Source organism: Petromyzon marinus, chromosome 48 (genome assembly GCF_048934315.1).
Source record: "Petromyzon marinus isolate PM22_M1 ecotype Great Lakes invasive population chromosome 48, UKy_Petmar_22M1.pri1.0, whole genome shotgun sequence".
NCBI classification, from domain to species: Eukaryota; Metazoa; Chordata; class Hyperoartia; order Petromyzontiformes; family Petromyzontidae; genus Petromyzon; species Petromyzon marinus.
The window spans coordinates 8,973,866-8,991,441 of NC_133714.1; the positions used below are offsets into that span (position 1 = coordinate 8,973,866).

A 17,576-nucleotide genomic window follows, 5' to 3' on the forward strand; every position below is an offset into this window, starting at 1 on the left:
TCACTCAGTCATTCGCCCAGTCACTCCCCTCACCCAGTCACTCACTCAGTCACTCACCTCACTTCGTCACTAACCTCACTCAGTCACTCGCCCAATCACTCACCTCACCCAGTCACTCACCCATTCATTCACCTCACCCAGTCACTCACGTCACCCAGTCACTCACCTCACCCAGTCACTCGCCCAGTCACTCACCTCACCCAGTCACCCACCTCGCCCAGTCACTCACCTCACCTAGTCACTCACCCAGTCACTCACCTCGCCCAGACACCTCACCCATTCACTCACCTCACCCAGTTACTCACCTCACCCAGTGACTCACCTCACTCAGTCACTCGCCCAGTCACTCACCTCACCCAGTCACTCACCCAGTCACTAGCCTCACCCAGTCACTCACCTAGTCACTCACCTCACCAAGTCACTCACTCACCTCACCAAGTCACTCACTCAGTCACTCACCTCACCCAGTTACTAACCCAGTCACTCACCTCACCCAGTCACTCAACTCAGCCAGTCACTCACCCAGTCACTCACCTCCCCCAGACACTCACCCAGTCACTCACCTCGTCCATACACTCACCTCACCCAGTCACTCACCCAGTCACTCACCTCACTCAGTCACTCACCTCACTCAGTCACTCGCCAGTCACTCCCCTCACCCAGTCACTCACTCAGTCACTCACCTAACTTCGTCACTAACCTCACTCAGTCACTCGCCCAATCACTCACCTCACCCAGTCACTCACCCAGTCACTGACCTCGCCCAGACACTCACCTCACCCAGACACTCACCTCGCCCAGTCACTCACCTCACCTAGTCACTCACCCAGTCACTCACCTCGCCCAGACACCTCACCCATTCACTCACCTCACCCAGTTACTCACCTCACCCAGTCACTCACCTCACTCAGTCACTCGCCCAGTCACTCACCTCACCCAGTCACTCACCTCGCCCAGACACTCACCCAGTCACTCACCTCGCCCATACTCTCACCTCACCCAGTCACTCACCCAGTCACTCACCTCACCCAGTCACTCACTCAGTCACTCACCTCACCCAGTCACTAACCCAGTCACTCACCTCACCCAGTCACTCAACTCACCCAGTCACTCACCCAGTCACTCACCTCGCCCAGACACTCACCCAGTCACTCACCTCACTCAGTCACTCGCCAGTCACTCCCCTCACCCAGTCACTCACTCAGTCACTCACCTCACTTAGTCACTCACCTCACTCAGTCACTCCCCTCACCCAGTCACTCACTCAGTCACTCACCTCACTTCGTCACTAACCTCACTCAGTCACTCGCCCAATCACTCACCTCACCCAGTCACTCACCCAGTCACTGACCTCGCCCAGTCACTCACCTCGCCAAGTCACTCACCTCACCCAGTCACTCGCCCAGTCACTCACCTCACCAAGTCACTCACTCAGTCACTCACCTCACCCAGTTACTAACCCAGTCACTCACCTCACCCAGTCACTCAACTCACCCAGTCACTCACCTCGCCCAGACACTCACCCAGTCACTCACCTCACTCAGTCACTCCCCTCACCCAGTCACTCACTCAGTCACTCACCTCACTTCGTCACTAACTTCACTCAGTCACTCGCCCAATCACTCACCTCACCCAGTCACTCACCCAGTCACTGACCTCGCCCAGTCACTCACCTCGCCAAGTCACTCCCCTCACCCAGTTACTCCCTCAGTCACTCACCTCACCCAGTCACTCACCTCACCCAGTCACTCGCCCAGTGACTCACCTCGCCCAGTCACTCACCCAGTCACTCACCTCGCCCAGTCACTCACGTCATCCAGTCACTCACCTCACCCAGTCACTCGCCCAGTCACTCACCTCGCCCAGACACTCACCTCACCCATTCACTCACCTCACCCAGTTACTCACCTCACCCAGTCACTCACCTCACTCAGTCACTCGCCCAGTCACTAACCTCGCCCAGACACTCACCTCACCCATTCACTCACCTCACCCAGTCACTTGCCCAGTCACTCACCTCGCCCAGACACTCACCTCACCCATTCACTCACCTCACCCAGTTACTCACCTCACCTAGTCACTCACCTCACTCAGTCACTCGCCCAGTCACTAACCTCGCCCAGTCACTCACCTCACCCAGTCACTCACCTCATCCAGTCACTCGCCCAGTCACTAACCTCACCCAGTGACTCACCTCGCCCAGACACTCACCTCACCCAGTCACTCACCTCGCCCAGACACCTCACTCAGTCACTCACCTCACCCAGTCACTCACCCAGTCACTCACATCACTCAGTCACTCACCTCACCCAGTCACTCACCCAGTCACTCACCCAGTCACTCACCTCACCCAGTCACTCACTCAGTCACTCATCTCACCCAGTCACTCACCCAGTCACTCACCTCACCCAGTCACTCACTCAGTCACTCATCTCACCCAGTCACTCGCCCAGTCACTCACTCAGTCACTCACCTCACCCAGTCACTCACTCAGTCACTCATCTCACCCAGTCACTCGCCCAGTCACTCACTCACCCAGTCACTCACCTCACCTAGTCACTCACCTCACCCACACCCCCAGTCACTCACCTCACCCAGTCACTCGCCTCCCCCACACCCCCCAGTCACCTCACCCAGTCACTCACCTCACCCAGTCACTCACTCAGTCACTCATCTCACCCAGTCACTCGCCCAGTCACTCACTCAGTCACTCACCTCACCCAGTCACTCACTCAGTCACTCATCTCACCCAGTCACTCGCCCAGTCACTCACTCACCCAGTCACTCACGTCACCTAGTCACTCACCTCACCCACACCCCCAGTCACTCACCTCACCCAGTCACTCGCCTCCCCCACACCCCCCAGTCACCTCACCCAGTCACTCACCTCACCCAGTCACTCACCCAGTCACTCACGGTATTAACCTGACAACCCCGTTGGGGTAAGCGCCGTCAGCGAGTGACACATTTGTTCACCGGCACGGCACACGAGAGACGCGGCTGGCCAGCACCACGCCAGACCGCTCTGGCGATGTTTACGGACCGCACCAGGCACTCGCTTGAGGCCGGGTCAACCTAGGGGCGGCCCAGGACCCGCCACTGGCGTTGGCCGTGCGTGTTGCTCTGTCACTCGCCACAAACTCCACCTCGCGCCGCTAAATGCCCGGGTGGGAGAACATCGCCCCTACGTGCGGTGCGAAGCTAGTTCGGCGTACATGCAAAACTTCGGAACTCCACGCATGCAGGTGCACAGGTCGAAAATGGAACCGAGGCACCGTCTTGCTGTAAGGGTTACACCAAGCGATGCCCTGCCGCCCATCCAGCAGTGGATAGCCGATGATGGTGGTGATGGCGATGATGTGGATGATGGTGCTACGGTGGCTAGGAGATGTTAACTACCTCGCCTGGTGTGCAGGAGGTCGTGGGTTCGATCCCAACCCTGACGCCTGCTGCTGTATATTTGGAGTTTGTGTGTCTTTCTGTCATCATCATCATCATCACGGTGGCTAGGAGATGTTAACTACCTCGCCTGGTGTGCAGGAGGTCGTGGGTTCGATCCCAGACCCTGACGCCTGCTGCTGTATATTTGGAGTTTGTGTCTTTCTGTCATCATCATCATCACGGTGGCTAGGAGATGTTAAGTACCTCGCCTGGTGTGCAGGAGGTCGTGGGTTCGATCCCAGACCCTGACGCCTGCTGCTGTATATTTGGAGTTTGTGTGTCTTTCTGTCATCATCATCATCATCACGGTGGCTAGGAGATGTTAACTACCTCGCCTGGTGTGCAGGAGGTCGTGGGTTCGATCCCAGACCCTGACGCCTGCTGCTGTATATTTGGAGTTTGTGTCTTTCTGTCATCATCATCATCACGGTGGCTAGGAGATGTTAACTACCTCGCCAGGGGTGCAGGAGGTCGTGGGTTCGATCCCAACCCTGACGCCTGCTGCTGTATATTTGGAGTTTGCGTGTCTCTCTCTCTCATCATCACGGTGGCTAGGAGATGTTAACTGCCTCGCCTGGTATACAGGAGGTCGTGGATTTGATCCCAACCCTGACGCCTGCTGATGTATATTTGGAGTTTGCGCGTCTCTCTCTCTCTCTCTCCAGGTGGTCGCGTGGATTTTTCTCCGGGTCCGCCGGTTTTTTCCCTCCCACATTTTAGAATCAACATCACCACCACGCGTTTAGAGAATGTGGCTGCTGTAAATTTCCACGCGACGACAAGCCACTTCGTTGGGCCATCATTTGTGATCGCTTCTGAAAAAAATCTACATCGCAGCTGATAAAATAAAATATCTACATCGTTAGACCTCCTCTACCAGTACCAAAATATAATAATATTCGGGTTTTTTCCCCTTTATTCTAGCAACAAAACTGAAACCTTTTTTTACGAGGAATCACGTGTGCATTAACCACAATACTTGTGGTCAAAATGCAAATTAAAAAAAACACGCTCTGATAATATATGCATTGTCCTTTAAACTGATTAGTCCACACCAGAGACGTCTCGTGGTTAATGTAAACATGATTCCTTGTTAAAAAGGTTTCAGTTTTGTTGCCAGAAAAAAGGGAAAAAACCCTATTATTATTTTTTAAAAAAAATAGTTGAGTCGTTTTTAGTTGAGGAGGCGAGGTCGCTGTTGAAAAGGAGCTTTAAAGCTTCGCGGGCCTTACCCGGCAAAATAACAAAAAAATATATCATAAAATAATAGTTTATTGGCTTGTAGGTCGCTATTCCCACGGTTCAGGTGGAACTCCGATCAAGCCACGTATGTATGAACTTTTTCGCACCGTACGTAGCCACAACAACAACAGGCGGATTTTGTTTTCGATTTAAAGCTTTCGTGACTGCAGGGATTCATATTCTTGGTTCTTTCGGTAAAGTCACCACGTAGAAGGGAAACGATAAAATAATACAAAACAATAAAATTATCACGACGTTTCGATTGCAACACAAGCAATCATCATCAGGTGTGAAAACCACAGCAATAATATTTTTTTTAAAGTAACAAAAGGCAGTTCGAAAATTGAATTCGTTTTCAAAGCCGTGGAGCAGCAAACACCGCCCGCTTCCCTCCCTCCTCTCACCAGGTGGTGTCGAATCACTCTAAGTGGCTTGGTGATGGCCTGCCAAAGACGACTTGGCGTGCCCGGTCGGCGCTGACAAGTCGCAAATTATATCCGTCTCTGTAAATCAGAAAGATTCCATCGCAGGTTTACATCGCGCGGGCAAAGATTCCACCCCCTGCCGCCACCGCTAGGGGCCTTTCAGCGGCACATTTTCTCGAGGCCAAGCGTCGCCAGCGAGTGGCACGGCACATTTTCTCGAGGCCAAGCGTCGCCAGCGAGTGGCACGGCACATTTTCTCGAGGCCAAGCGTCGCCAGCGAGTGGCACGGCACATTTTCTCGAGGCCAAGCGTCGCCAGCGAGTGGCACAGCACATTTTCTCGAGGCCAAGCGTCGCCAGCGAGTGGCACGGCACATTTTCTCGAGGCCAAGCGTCGCCAGCGAGTGGCACGGCACATTTTCTCGAGGCCAAGCGTCGCCAGCGAGTGGCACGGCACATTTTCTCGAGGCCAAGCGTCGCCAGCGAGTGGCACGGCACATTTTCTCGAGGCCAAGCGTCGCCAGCGAGTGGCACGGCACATTTTCTCGAGGCCAAGCGTCGCCAGCGAGTGGCACGGCACATTTTCTCGAGGCCAAGCGTCGCCAGCGAGTGGCACGGCACATTTTCTCGAGGCCAAGCGTCGCCAGCGAGTGGCACGGCACATTTTCTCGAGGCCAAGCGTCGCCAGCGAGTGGCACGGCACATTTTCTCGAGGCCAAGCGTCGCCAGCGAGTGGCACGGCACATTTTCTCGAGGCCAAGCGTCGCCAGCGAGTGGCACGGCACATTTTCTCGAGGCCAAGCGTCGCCAGCGAGTGGCACGGCACATTTTCTCGAGGCCAAGCGTCGCCAGCGAGTGGCACGGCACACGAGAGGGGTGGTGGTTGGGGTGGCCAACACCGCGCGTCTTATAAAACAGGGGGCTCGCAGACAGCACTCGCACCAATGGGGAGCGGTGGCGCAGTGGTTAGCGTCTTAAGACTGGTTGGGGCAAGCGCTGCTAGCGATGCGCCTATTAAGGCTGGCACGGTGCACGAGGGTACTGGGTGGCCAAACACCACGCCCGGCCGCCTTTGTCTCCCCAGCAGCGAAGTTTACTCATCGCATCATCACAAGTGAAGACAAAGATCGCCCTCGTATCGCTTACAAAGACAAAGCTCCCCTCGGCCTATAGACCCACGCAACGGATCGCACAGCGGTGCCCCAGCGATGACACCGCAAATGGCAAGGACACACATCTTCCCGCGAAGCGGCGTGCGCTGGTACATTTTATTCTTTCAAAACTTTTCGTACAATTTTTACCTTCGAATGACAAGTGAACGAATTCACGTATATAGTCGTCAACGCGTACTCTGCGACTTCTGAGTGTGCGTGCGTGTGCTTTATATCTGTCACAGTGTCGACTCTTCGTCCAGCTCGTCTCAACGACGCGCTCTACCAAACCCCCACGGCAACGTTAGACACTGGATGAATCACAAGTGATTCTTCATTGAGAAAAGTGTCGTAAGTGCCCCGCTAGACACGTCCCAGACTCTTGAGAATAAAATAAATGTGGGGGGTTGTTTTTTTTTTGGGGGGGGGAGGTTAAATATATAAATGTGTCGTGAAACCCACCACCACCCGACGCGACCAATCAGTAAAGTTTGCAAACTTGTCAACCCCTCATCAGTGCCCTAGCTTATTACAGACGAACCTTATTGGTCACCCCGTGCCCCTTAAAAATCTCAACGTTCATCCTACGAAGCCCCATCACAAGGGAGAAACGCAAACAAAATAATAATTACTGCCCGTATCGAAACGGCTGTACGGACCTGGAAAGGCAACTTCCCTGCACAAGAAGACTACGGAGTCCACCGTATGGGGTGACAGCTGTGGGTTTGGTCACGTTAACAAAACGTGACAATCGGTGACTAATAATAGGGGTTTTCCCTTTTTTTTGTTCTGGCAACAAACCTGAAGCCTTTTTACAAGGATTCGCGTCTGCATTAGCCACAATACCTGCAGTCAAAATGCAAACAAATAACATATATTATCATAGTATGTTAGTATGTTATTTGTTTGCATTTTGAATGCAGGTATTGTGGTTAATGCAAACGCGAATCCTTGTAAAAAGGTTTCAGTTTTGTTGCCAGAAAAAAAAAGGGGGAAACCCCTATTATTACATTTTGGTACTGGCAAAGGAGGTCTCTAATGATGTAAATCGGTGCCTGCTTGTGCCCACCGGTGTGTCGGAGAGTAAATCCATACCACCACGACGTTCACAATGCGAGCGCCGTGATGTTTCGCGGGGACGAGGTTTTTCTGTTGTTTAGCCAGAACAATTATTGACTTAAAGCTTTCGTGACTGCAGGAATTCATATTCTTTGGGTCTTTTGGTAAAGCCACGTTAGATAGCTAAAATAATAAGTAAAAATATTAAATAAAAATAATAACAATATATTTTGTATTACTCTTTGGTTCTTTCGGTAAAGTCACGTAGGTAGAAATAAAAGAAAATAAATCACGACGTTTCGGGCGCAACACAAGCCTCCGTCATCAGGTGGGACAACCACAGCAAAAAACAATGACCTACCACGTGACTTTACCGAAAGAATCAAAGAGTATGGGTTCCTGCAATCGCGAAAGCTTCAAATCAAGATTGAATATTTTTATTATTTTAATAATAACAATATATATTTTTTATTATTATTTGATCTGTCTACGTGGCTTTACCTAGAGACCCAAAGAACTGAACAATTCTGGCCGGTTGATGTCATCACCGGCGACACGTGGTCACTTTAAGATGTTTTTCTTGTTCATGTTTTTGTTTTGATTTAAAGCTTTCGTGACTGCAGTAATTCATATTCTTAGCTCTTTAGGTAAAGTCACGTTGAAGGGAAACAATAAAATAATTAAAATATATAAAACAATAAAAATTCTCACGACGTTTCGACCGTAACACAAACGGTCATCATCAGGTGACACGACAAACGGTCATCATCACCTGATGATGACCGTTTGTGTTATGGTCGAAACGTTGTGAGAATTTTAATTGTTTTTTTAATATATATTTTATTATTTTATTGTTTCCCTTCAACGTGACTTTACCGAAAGAGCTAAGAACGTGTTTTTTTTGTGTGTTTGTTGCGGTTGCACCCGATTCAAGAGCCGAACGGCTCACAGGGCTCTATACCAAAATAAACGGAACTAAATAAATACATGAAGTGGAACGGCGCGACACTCACTCGACGCCCTGAATGCCGCCGTGGATTTTGCTCTCCGCCGCACCGGTGGTGCTGAAGTTGCCGCTCGCCGCCGCGTTCTTCGGCTTACGCGACGAACCTCGCTTGTTGACCGCGCCGGGCTAACGAAACACATTCGTGCTCGTGAGATCTAGCCCAAGGCGTACCCCCGCTTAACGTCACGGACCTTGGGGGTAGTGGGGAGTGGGGAGTGGGGGGGGGGGCGGTGTGGGAATGCGTTCCTGAAAGGCGACACGAGGAGCGAGGAAACGACGTCAAAACGAGAAGTGGACTGCCGGGCTGGCTCGGAGGCGAAGGGTTTGCCGCGAGGCCACGGATAACGGGGGCGATGACGTCGGCGACGTACCACGCTGCCTTGCGAGGGCTTGAGACCACGCAAATCGGGGAGCGGCATTCGCCATGGAGTGGACACGTGTTCGCGAATCGACAGGGGAGGGAGGGGAGGGGGGGAGCCTGAATTGGAAGTTGCACCGAGCAAACAAAACGCTTGTCTCTCTTTCACCACCCCGCTCTGCTGCCTTCTCTCTATGCACGTGTCCATGCAGAAGGGTCATCGCCCGAAACGTCGGGCCACTGGACGCGTTTGTTTTCGTTGAAGGCGTGGCGCGCGCGTTCGGCTGTGCGGCGAAGAGCGGCCCGCAGGCGCCTCGCGTGTTTTGGAGTTGCAAGTCGAGGGTCAGCACGAGGCTGCTTCACCAACACCCCCGGCAGCGCTGCTGGAAACGAACTCCTCCTCCTTCCCCCTCCCACCCCCACCGGACTCAACACGCGTCGACAGCTACCACCGCAAACGCGTCGCCTCGAGATACATAACGCGCGACGTTTCGGGCAAGGGCCCTTCTTCGTGGCACACGGAATAGCATTCGTTGACCTTCGATATAAGCAGTTGGGAGTTTTTACGCACAAGCAGATACAAAAAAAAGACAAAGATCCCCTGTGTAGCCTGTAACAGACTGTTGGGGCAAGTGCTGTTAGCGAGCGCCTATGAAGGCCAGAATGGCACACGAGGGGGTGGGTGGCCAGCACCACGCCCGGCCGCCTTTGTCTCCTCAGTAGTGATGTCTAAATACCGCACTAGGTACTTATTTGAGGCTGAGTCGACCTAGGGGAGGCCCAAAACCGTTTAGATAATCGTCACCGTGGTGTTGGTCGTGAGCGGGAATCGAACTTGGGTCGTCAGGTTCGTAGCGCAGCGTAGCGCTAACCGCTACACTACCGCTCCCCACATAACTGGATACACACACGCGCGTGTGTGTATATTTAAAAGACAAAGATCCCCCGTAAACCCTTAACAGACTATTGGGACAAGTGCTGTTATTGAGCACCAATGAAGGCCGGTACAGCACACAACCACGCCCGACCGCCTTTGTCTCCCTAGTGACGATGTTTACACATCACACTGGGTACACACACACATACACACACGTGTATGTGTGTGTGTTTGCGTCTATAAGTGGGGAGCGGTAGTGTAGCGGTTAGCGCGCTGCGCTATGAACCTGGCGACCCGGGTTCGATTCCCGTTCACGGCCAACACCACGGTGACGATTATCTGAACCGGTACTGGGCCACCCCTAGGTTGACTCAGCCTCAAATTAGTACCTGGTGCGGTGGATAAAACGTTGCCACTGGGGAGACTAAGGCGGTCGGCCGTGGTGCTGGCCACCCACCCCCTCGTGTACCGTTCCGGCCTTCATAGGTGCTCGCTAACAGCACTTGCCCCTACAGTCTGTTAAGGCTATACGGAGGATCTTTGTCTTTGTTTGCGTCTATGCATGGCGGAGAGCGGTAGTGTAGTGGTTAGCGCTACGCACCTGGCCACCCGAGTTCGATTCCGGCTCACGGCCGACACCAGCGACGATCATCTGAATCGGTTCTGGGCCTCCCTTAGGTCGACTCAGCCTCAAAACATGTTAATGATGTAACGGGATTACGTACGGGAAGTTGGTGGCGAAGAGTTCTTGGCTGGTGTTGAAGACCGCTCGGATCGGCCGGCTCCTCCTACTCCTCCCTCTCTCCTTTCCCAGCAGAGGCGACAATAATTTCAGATTCTCTCTCCGCCGATGATGTTCAGAGTCTCTCCCTCCCTCTCTCTCTCACTCTCAGCTCTGTCTCGGCCTTCCTTATAAGGCACGCGGGAGGCGGGGTCCTTGTGAGTGGTGGCGCGGCGGTTAGTGCACTGCGCTAACGAACCCGGCGACCCTAAAAATGAAACAATTGCAATCTATTTTATTGATCTACGTTAACCAGGTAAGGCCCACCGAGCTCGGAAGTTATTTTGTCAGAAGTGACCTGGCCACAATTGATAGCTCATCGAAGCCGCTTATTGTCACGTGGAAACTTTTCAGAAACCAAATTCTCTGAACGCGTGGTGATGCAGATTCTAAATGTGGGAGGGAAAAACCGCAGGCCCACGCGACCACGGAGAGAAAGAGAGAGACACCGCAAACTGCAAATATACAGCAGCAGCAGCAGCAGGCGTCAGGGTCGGGATCAAACCCACGACCTCCTGCATACCAGGCGAGGTAGTTAACATCTCCTAGACACCGTGATGATGATGATGAGAGAGAGAGACACCGCAAACTACAAATATACAGCAGCAGCAGCAGGCGTCAGGGTCGGGATCAAACCCACGACCTCCTGCATACCAGGCGAGGTAGCTAACATCTCCTAGCCACCGTGGTGGCCCGAGTTCGATTCCCGCCCCGTACACACCCCGTACACCCCCCCCCCCCCTGTACACCCCCTGTACCTCCCCCCTGTACATCCCCCCGTAACCACCCCCGCCCCCCGTACACCCCCCCCGTACCTCCCCCGTGCCCCCCCCCCGTGCCCCCACCCCCCCCCCCCACCCCACCTCTGTACCCCGCCGCTGCTTCTAGGAGTTTCTCGGCACGCCGAAAAACAACAAATCTGACCCGATCAATAAAAAAATGATCCAGCCACTGCGTGGCACAACAAAACCAGCTCGCTACCGCACAGGAAGACTCGCGCGCGACAAAACGCGCTTTGGTGAATCCTTGAGCGCAGAGGCCGCGTTGCCACAATGCCATCGGGCGCGCGCGAATCGGAGCGTCTGCCAGCTCTGGCACAGCTGCTCATGTCACCCCGTCAATAGGAATGTGGAATTTCCACAAACCGGCTCTGCAGGGCTGTGAACGGGAGATGGGATCATGTCACCCCGTCAATAGGAATGTGGAATTTCCACAAACCCGGCTCTGCAGGGCTGTGAACGGGAGATGGGCTCATGTCACCCCGTCAATAGGAATGTGGAATTTCCACAAACCGGCTCTGCAGGGCTGTGAACGGGAGATGGGCTCATGTCACCCCGTCAATAGGAATGTGGAATTTCCACAAACCGGCTCTGCAGGGCTGTGAACGGGAGATGGGCTCACGTCACCCCGTCAATAGGAATGTGGAATTTCCACAAACCGGCTCTGTAGGGCTGTGAACGGGAGATGGGCTCATGTCACCCCGTCAATAGGAATGTGGAATTTCCACAAACCGGCTCTGTAGGGCTGTGAACGGGAGATGGGCTCATGTCACCCCGTCAATAGGAATGTGGAATTTCCACAAACCGGCTCTGCAGGGCTGTGAACGGGAGATGGGCTCATGTCACCCCCGTCAATAGGAATGTGGAATTTCCACAAACCGGCTCTGCAGGGCTGTGAACGTGAGATGGGCACATGTCACCCCGTCAATAGGAATGTGGAATTTCCACAAACCGGCTCTGCAGGGCTCTGAACGGGAGATGGTCAGCAGGGAGCGGATGTTTTGTTTTAATTCTTCGTAGCAAGGCGCGCGCCTGCTGCACCACCCCTGGCACCTGCACGGGGAAGGGAGTGGGGGGGAGAGAGCAGAGCGGGGGATGTGACGCGTGTTGGGCAAAGAGAGAGAGAGAGGGAAGAGAGAGCGGAGAACGGAGCGGGGGATGCGAGGAGAAGGGTGGGGAAGGAGCGGAGAGGTCTGGGGAGACGAGGAGAGGCAGCTGTTGCTGCTGTTGCTGCTGTTGCTGCTGCTGTTGCTGCTGCTGTTGCTGCTGCTGCTGTTGCTGCTGCTATTGCTGCTGCTGCTGTTGCTGCTGCTGTTGCTGCTGCTGTTGCTGCTGTTGCTGCTGCTGCTGCTGTTGCTGCTGCTGCTGTTGCTGCTGCTGCTGTTGTTGCTGCTGTTGCTGCTGCTGCTGTTGCTGCTGCTGTTGCTGCTGCTGCTGTTGCTGCTGCTGTTGCTGCTGCTGCTGCTGTTGCTGCTGTTGCTGCTGCTGCACGGAGCGGGAGGAGCGGAGTCTGTTTTCACAGTGGGCGGGGAGAGGGGAGGGGTTCAGAGTGGGGGGGGGGTGGACGCACAGAGGTCACGCGGTGTACGGGAAGCTTCAGCTGGTTCAGGTAGAGAGGTGGAGGTCTCGAAGATGAGAGGGGAGCGGAGATTCAGGGTGGGGGTGACCACAGAGTGTTATTCAGTGCGGGATTCCATGCATTGAAAGTATCCAAAGACAAAGACCCCCCGTATAGCCTCATCAGACTGTTGGGGCAAGTGCTGTTAGCGAGTAGCACCTATGAAGGCCGTAACGGCCTTCATAGTCGACCTACGGGGGGAGGCCCAGGACCGTTTCAGATAATCGTCACTGGTGTTGGCCGTGAGCGGGAATCGAACCCGGGTCGCCGGGTTCATAGCGCAGCGTAGCGCTAACCACTACACTACCACTCCCCCCCCCCCCCCCCCCACAGACACACTCACACTCACACACACATTCACACACACCAACTCCAACCATCACATTTCCAATCATCTCCCCCCCCCCCCCCCCCCCATTCTAACTTTAAAGACAAAATAAGAAAATCCATAGCTCGTTTCCATCACAGCGCTTTTGAGCCAAACTGAGAAGCTGGATCTGGCCCGTAGGTACACGCCCCGATCTCGCGCTTGAGTCGACCTCCTCCGGCGAGACGGGGCCGCGGGGATAGAGGTGGACGAAAGAGCGACTCCGCAAAGCGTCCATCTCAACCCCAGTGCGTTTCCCCAATTAATTGACACCTAACATCTTGTTCATCCCTTTGCATGATAATTTACGATTTAAATCAATCTTACTTTTAAAAAAACACATGTTGATGTAACCCTTTCCCATTCCGATGGCGTGCGTGCACGTCATCAAACTAAAGTAAAGTACATTTATCGGTACGTCTTCAGGTCAGAAAATGTACCGAGGCTCCCACAAGGCCATGCGGGAGGGCGCGCGGCATCGTTTGGCGCCAGCTATCATAGAGTGCGGTGGTCGTGTCGCTACAGTTCTCTGCGGTGAGCGTAATGTCTTTGAAAACGACGGCGCTGCTACGCCTCTGGGCGCGCGGCATCGTTTGGCGCCAGCTATCATAGAGTGCGGTGGTCGTGTCGCTACAGTTCTCTGCGGTGAGCGTAATGTCTTTGAAAACGACGGCGCTGCTACGCCTCTCTAAATGCAATTAACGCTGCACCGTTCCGAGAGTGAGCGGTGAACGGGACACCCACCCTGCAACTTGCAGACTTCTCGGAACGGTTGAGTTTTAGAGGATTAATAGGGGATTACAAGACATCTGCACCACCCTCTAGATCAGACATGGGCAAAGTACGGCCCCCGGGCCGTACACGGCCCCCGGGCCGTACACGGCTCGTTGGGCTTTTTAATCCGGCCCGCCGAACTTGTCCAAATATTATTATTATTAAATTAAATTTCCCCTTCTCCTGTAATGCCCCCATTTCCCCATTAGATGGCGCACTTTGACCGGGAGTTACGACATGTTTTTGTATTCATGTTCGTGCAATTTGTTAAATTGCCTTGCAAATAAATGCTTTGCTACCGGTTAAAGGCCAAATCCTTTAATGTAATGATTTTTACATGTTATTTATATTAGTTCACACAAACACTCCATCCATCTGTACACTCACCCACTCACCCGCCCACTCACCGACCCACCCGCACACTCGAACGCTCACTCACCCACTCACTCACCCACTCACCCACTCACCCACCCACCCACCCACTCACCCACTCACTCACCCACCCACCCACCCACTCACCCACTCACTCACCCACCCACCCACCCACTCACCCACCCACCCACTCACCCACCCACCCACCCACTCACTCACCCACCCACCCACTCACCCACTCACTCACCCACCCACCCACTCACCCACTCACTCACTCATCCACCCACCCACCCACTCACCCACTCACTCACCCACTCACTCACCCACTCACCCACCCACCCACTCACTCACCCACTCACCCACCCACCCACTCACTCACCCACTCACCCACCCACCCACTCACTCACCCACCCACCCAACCACTCACCCACCCACTCACCCACCCACCCACTCACCCACTCACTCACCCACCCACCCACCCACTCACCCACCCACCCACTCACCCACCCACCCACTCACCCACTCACCCACCCACTCACCCACTCACCCACTCACTCACCCACCCACCCACCCACTCACCCACTCACCCATCACTGCGCCACCGCTCCTCCACATGGCCCGAGCAGCCCCCCCTGCTCCTACCGGGGGGCTCGCTGCAGCCATGCAGGGACTCCTCGCTACTTTATTCATCCTGGAGCAACCCCATGAGCTGTGACGCTCCATGCCACAGATGCCCAGGAGGTGCGGGTCACAACGTTACAACACCAACAAACAATGGCAGGAGCGCAGAGTATAACACGGGTAAACAAATCACTAAAACAAACAATACATTTGAGTCGTGATGCGTGGCTGGCACGCATCACAAGTAGCGTGTGTACCCCAGGAACAGGCCACGGATTAAATAAAGTATACATTTACAATTGTATATATATATAAATTTGTATTTAAAAAGAAAAATCGTAGATACAAACCTGCGGGTGTTTCCCTGCATCTTATTTCTTGATAAGGTCAAATGCTGAGGGGGCATTTGGAGTTCATCATTATTCTGCAGAGGCGGTCTAGTCAGTAACGCTTGTACACTCCCCTTCCTCACTGTGCTAAATACATTAACGACGGGGAGCGGTGGCGCAGCGGTTAGCGCACCGCGCAGAATACGAACCACCTGAGTTCGACCCCCGGTCCACGGCGAACATGAAATAATTAAATGATATTTAAAAAATTATTTAACCTGGTGTAAGGCCGCACTGATCTGTGTAGCTTTTTTCCCAGAAGCGACCTGGCTGCCCAACGAGGTGGCGTTCTCATAATCGTCGTCATCATCATCACGTGGCAGCAGCCAAACACAGAACTACGTCATGATGAAGTTGACTCTAAACGTGGAGGGGGAAAGTCGGAGGGACCGGAGAAAAATCCACGCGGACACGGGGAGAGAGAAAAAGACGCAAACTCCAAATACACAGCAGCAGGCGTCAGGGTCGGGATCGAACCCACGACCTCCTGTAGACCAGGCGATGTAGTTAACATCTCCTAGCCACCGTGGTGATGGTGAGAGAGAGAGAGAGAGACACGCAAACTCCAAATATACAGCAGCAGGCGTCAGGGTCGGGATCGAACCCACGACCTCCTGTATACCAGGCGATGTAGTTAACATCTCCTAGCCACCGTGGTGATGGTCAGAGAGAGAGACACGCAAACTCCAAATACACAGCAGCAGGCGTCAGGGTCGGGATCGAACCCACGACCTCCTGTAGACCAGGCGATGTAGTTAACATCTCCTAGCCACCGTGGTGATGGTTAGAGAGAGAGAGAGACACACAAACACCAAATATACAGCAGGCGTCAGGGTCGGGATCGAACCCACGACCTCCTGTATACCAGGCGATGTAGTTAACATCTCCTAGCCACTGTGGTGATGGTGAGAGAGAGACGCACAAACACCAAATATACAGCAGCAGGCGTCAGGGTCGGGATCGAACCCACGACCTCCTGTAGACCAGGCGATGTAGTTAACATCTCCTAGCCACTGTGGTGATGGTGAGAGAGACAGAGACACGCAAACTCCAAATATACAGCAGCAGGCGTCAGGGTCGGGATCGAACCCACAACCTCCTGTATACCAGGCGAGGTAGTTAACATCTCCTAGCCACTGTGATGATGATGAGAGAGAGACACGCAGACTCCAAATATACAGCAGCAGGCGTCAGGGTCGTGATCGAACCCACAACCTCCTGTGTACCAGGCGAGGTAGTTAACATCTCCTAGCCACCGTGGTGATGGTGAGAGAGAGACACGCAGACTCCAAATATACAGCAGCAGGCGTCAAGGTCGTGATCGAACCCACGACCTCCTGTAGACCAGGCGAGGTAGTTAACATCTCCTAGCCACCGTGGTGATGGTGAGAGAGAGACACGCAGACTCCAAATATACAGCAGCAGGCGTCAGGGTCGAGATCGAACCCACAACCTCCTGTGGACCAGGCGAGGTAGTTAACATCTCCTAGCCACCGTGGTGATAGTGAGAGAGAGACACGCAGACTCCAAATATACAGCAGCAGGCGTCAGGGTCGGGATCGAACCCACGGCCTTCCTGCATACCAGGCGAGGTAGTTAACATCTCCTAGCCACCGTGGTGATGGTGAGAGAGAGACACGCAAACTCCAAATATACAGCAGCAGGCGTTAGGGTCGTGATCGAACCCACGACCTCCTGTATACCAGGCGATGTAGTTAACATCTCCTAGCTACTGTGGTGATGGTGAGAGAGAGAGACACGCAAACACCAAATATACAGCAGCAGGCGTCAGGGTCGTGATCGAACCCACAACCTCCTGTGTACCAGGCGAGGTAGTTAACATCTCCTAGCCACCGTGGTGATGGTGAGAGAGAGACACACAGACTCCAAATATACAGCAGCAGCAGGCGTCAGGGTCGTGATCGAACCCACGACCTCCTGTGTACCAGGCGAGGTAGTTAACATCTCCTAGCCACCGTGGTGATGGTGAGAGAGAGACACGCAAACTCCAAATATACAGCAGCAGCAGGCGTCAGGGTCGTGATCGAACCCACGACCTCCTGTGTACCAGGCGAGGTAGTTAACATCTCCTAGCCACTGTGATGATGATGAGAGAGAGACACGCAGACTCCAAATATACAGCAGCAGGCGTCAGGGTCGTGATCGAACCCACGACCTCCTGTATACCAGGCGAGGTAGTTAACATCTCCTAGCCACCGTGATGATGATGATGAGAGAGAGACACGCAAACTCCAAATATACAGCAGCAGGCGTCAGGGTCGTGATCGAACCCACGACCTCCTGTGTACCAGGCGAG

At 53.7% G+C, this 17,576-nt stretch overlaps 1 long non-coding RNA gene across 1 annotated transcript in view; it reads right to left on the reverse strand.

Annotated features, from left to right (window-relative positions):
• The window catches only part of LOC116952719 (uncharacterized), a 36,797-nt gene extending 25,879 nt beyond the window's left edge, over positions 1-10,918 (reverse strand). Inside the window, exon 1 of the long non-coding RNA XR_004404504.2 lies at positions 10,284-10,918. This is a non-coding gene — a long non-coding RNA (uncharacterized LOC116952719). The remainder of the gene's footprint in view (positions 1-10,283) is intronic.
• Between the last annotated feature and the right edge of the window lie 6,658 nt (positions 10,919-17,576).